We start from the raw sequence: 3997 nt of genomic DNA, 5'->3' as shown, positions 1-3997 counted from the left end.
AGGAACCTCCATTCTGTTCTCCATAGTGACTGTATCAATTTACATTCCCACCAACAGTGCAAGAGAGTTTCCTTTTCTCCACACCCTCTCCAGCATTTATTGTTTGTAGATTTTTTGATGATGGTCATTCTGACTGGTGTGAGGTGATATCTCAGTGTAGTTTTGATTTGCATTTCTCTAATGAGTAGTGATGTTGAGCATCCTTTCATGTGTTTGTTGGCAAGCTGTATATCTTCTTTGGAGAAATGTCTATTTAGGTCTTCTGCCCAGTTTTGGATTGGGTTGTTTGTTTTTTTAATATTTAGCAGCATGAGCTGCTTGTAAATTTTGGAGATGAACCTTTTGTCAGTTGCTTCATTTGCAAATATTTTCTCCCATTCTGAGGGTTGTCTTTTCATCTTGTTTATGGTTTCCTTTGCTGTGCAAAAGCTTTGAAGTTTCATTAGGTCCCATTTGTTTATTTTTGTTTTTATTTCCATTACTCTAGGAGGTGGATCAAAAAAGATCTTGCTGTGATTTATATCAAAGAGTATTCTGCCTATGTTTTCCTCTAAGAGTTCTATAGTGTCTGGTCTTACATTTAGGTCTTTAATCCATTTTGAGTTTATTTTTGTGTATGGTGTTAGGGAGTGTTCTAATTTCAGTCTTTTATAGTTTTCCCAGCACCACTTATTGAAGAGGCTGTCTTTTCTCCAGTGGATATTCTTGCCTCCTGTATCAAAAATAAGGTGACCATATGTGCGTGGGTTTATCTCTGGGGTTTCTATCCTGTTCCATTGGTCTATATTTCTGTTTTTGTGCCAGTGTCATACTGTCTTGATTATTGTAGCTTTGTAGTAGAGTCTGAAGTCAGGGAGCCTGATTCCTCCAGCTCCATTTTTCTGTCTCAAGATTGCTTTGGCTATTCGGGATCTTTTGTGTTTCCATACAAATTGTGAAATTTTTTGTTTTAGTTCTGTGAAAAATTCCATTGGTAGTTTGATAGGGATTGCATTGAATCTGTAGATTGCTTTGGGTAGTAGAGTCATTTTCACAATGTTGATTCTTCCAATCCGAGAACATGGTATATCTCTCGATCTGTTTGTGTCATCTTTAATTTCTTTCATCAGTGTCTTATAGTTTTCTGCATACAGGTCTTTTGTCTCCTTAGGTAGGTTTTTTCCCCCCTATATGGAAATATGAAACATTTATTTTAGATATCAGGGAAGAACAGAGCTAAGTAATCCAATTTTACTGCAGCAGTATAAAAATCGTCCCTTCACCACAGTCTAAGATTTAAGTGCATCTGCACAAGGGTACACATTATATAAAATGTAGTAAGATTACTGCTGCCCTGACAAGTACTTCCAGTCCCTACCCAGGTCCTACTGCAATACTGGTGGTCCCAATAGTTTCATGGAAGCAAGTAATTAAAAAAATAATAATAAAGCAATTATAAAGACAAATCAAGATGCCTCAGTGACCATATATCGAACTCAAACTTTATATATTTAAATGTTACATTTTTCTCCTACTAATAAATCTTTATTTCACTCAAACTTGAACAATAAATCTTCCATACTGAAGTATCTTCCTTGCCTAATTAATTCAAAGGAAAAAACCAAAATGATTAGTAAAGAAAGATGTAGGGATTAACACACCCTTTTAATTTGTGTTAAATATTTTTAAGGTTTAAAAATTGCTTAAAAATTTTAATTTCTAGTAAGAAAACATTATCTGATTGAATACCCTAATGGAAAACCGCTGTAAAATGTTTCAGCTGCTTTGGGGGCGGAGGGGTAGGGATTATCTTCAAAGCACCCCACCTTTCTTCATGAGAAGGTCAGAGGTACACTGGTTTGTATTATTGCAACATCCATGAGGTGATCTAAGTTGCTTTTCCTTCAGCAGGGGCTTTATTTGTCAGAAGGGCATTATGCTTGACCTTCAAATTTGCCCGACAATTTACTGATGAAATTTATAACCTTTGGGTTGCTCTGATGTATTGACATATTTCCCAGATTCTGAGCCACATCCTGGAAGGCCACCATAACTTCTGGATCCTGTATGGCTGCAAGAACCTATGGATCACTAAGATTTTCATTGAGCCCAGGCATTCCTGCCATTCCAGGCATGCTCCCTCCCATTCCAGGCATTCCTCCAGGAAAATTACCAAGCATTCTGCCAGGAAAGCCACCTGGAAAAGAGTCATACTGAGCTCCTGATTGTCATCTGACTTCTTCCTCCCTCTGGGCTCTCTCATATTCTTCCCTAGCCTTCTTGACCCTTTCTATTCTTTCTTTGATCTCTCGCTCTTCATGTATTCACTCATACTTTCTCCTATGTTCAGCAATTTTCTGGGCCCTTGGTTGAACTTCTTTCAGCATTGCACTAGTATCTTCATCATAATCCAGCTTACAGGCATGGGCAAGATCATGGGCAGCTTCTTCCCAATGGCCCAAAAGTCTTTGTGCTTTCCCTCACCACTTGTATGGCTGAGCAGAATCAGGATTTATTTCAATAGCTCTGTCACAGTCTCGGAAGGCAGCATTTGGCTTCTGTAATTTGATGAAGACACTTGATCTCTTGGCATACAGAATGGCCAAATGAGGATTTAGCTTGATGGCATCTGTGAACAAGTCAATGGCTTTCTATATTTCACCATCATTTAGGGCATCAGTGGCAGACACTTTTTTTTTATCATTTGCCTTATCCATCATCTCCTCAGTTATCTCTACATTTTCATCTCCCATTTCTTGAGGGGCATCAGGGTCTGGTTCAATCACAACTTCATTGTTAATTTCTAGATCATTTTCCTCACTTGATGGTTCGTCTGTCTTTGTTTTCCTCCTCCTTCTTACTGTTTTTTCTTCCTTGGTATTTTCTTCCAATTTAGTTTTATGAGTAGCAGGTGGTATTTTACCCCCCATGCTCTCCACCCACTCCCTCAGGAAGCACATTTCCTTGGTGTGCAGAACACTTGGGTCCTGCTTGCACATTTTTTTTTTTTTTTTTTTTTTGCTGTACGCGGGCCTCTCACTGCTGTGGCCTCTCCCGTTGCGGAGCACAGGCTCCGGACACACAGGCTCCGCGGCCATGGCTCGCGGGCCCAGCCGCTCCGCGGCATGTGGGATCCTCCGGGATCGGGGCACGAACCCGTGTCCCCTGCATCGGCAGGCGGACTCTCAACCACTGCGCCACCAGGGAGGCCCCTGCTTGCACATTTTCACGAAGGCTCGAAGCTCGCTCACTTTCAGGGGCTCTATGATCCAGAGGCGGCGGGAGGCAGCAGGAGGTGGCGGGTGCAGCGGAGGCTGAGGCCCAATCCCAGGCCCAGGTGCTAGCTCAGCATGACAGCATAAAGGGGGCGGCTGCTGTGAGGCAAAACAGACTAGAACCTCCCTGGCCACTGGCTCTGCCGACCCAATGGTCTTGTGACCCTGGGTCCTTCACCCATTCATTCCTACTCTCTACCACTTTCCTGCACACTGGCTAGAATCTTCTAGAAGTGTGGCTGTTCCTGCTGTTGCTTGCCTCTCCATGCACACCTCTCCATGCACGCATTCTTATATTCACTCAGAACCAGTGCTCTTCTTAGGTAGGTTTATTCCTAGGTATTTTATTCTTTTTGTTGCAATGGTAAATGGGAGTGTTTCCTTAATTTCTCTTTCAGATTTTTCATCATTAGTGCATAGGAATGCAAGAGATTTCTGTGCATTAATTTTGTATCCTGCTACTTTACCAAATTCATTGATTAGCTCTAGTAGTTTTCTGGTAGCATCTTTAGGATTCTCTCTATATAGTATGTCATCTGCAAACAGTGAATGCTTTACTTCTTCTTTTCTTTTTTTTTTTTTTTTGCGGTATGCGGGCCTCTCACTGCTGTGGCCTCTCCCGTTGCGGAGCACAGGCTCCGGATGCGCAGGCCCAGCGGCCATGGCTCATGAGCCCAGCCGCTCCGTGGCACGTGGGATCTTCCCAGACCGCGGCACGAACCCACGTCCCCCGCATCGGCAGG

The 3997-nt window shown here is 42.3% G+C and overlaps 1 pseudogene; it reads right to left on the bottom strand.

Moving 5' to 3' along the window:
* Positions 1-2267: 2267 nt before the first annotated feature.
* Positions 2268-2978, bottom strand: LOC132502954 (hsc70-interacting protein-like; annotated as a pseudogene).
* Positions 2979-3997: the final 1019 nt, after the last annotated feature.

The sequence above is a fragment of the Mesoplodon densirostris genome, chromosome 15, assembly GCF_025265405.1.
Source record: "Mesoplodon densirostris isolate mMesDen1 chromosome 15, mMesDen1 primary haplotype, whole genome shotgun sequence".
In the NCBI taxonomy this organism is placed as follows: domain Eukaryota; kingdom Metazoa; phylum Chordata; class Mammalia; order Artiodactyla; family Ziphiidae; genus Mesoplodon; species Mesoplodon densirostris.
This window is presented reverse-complemented; position numbering and strand designations above follow the sequence as displayed.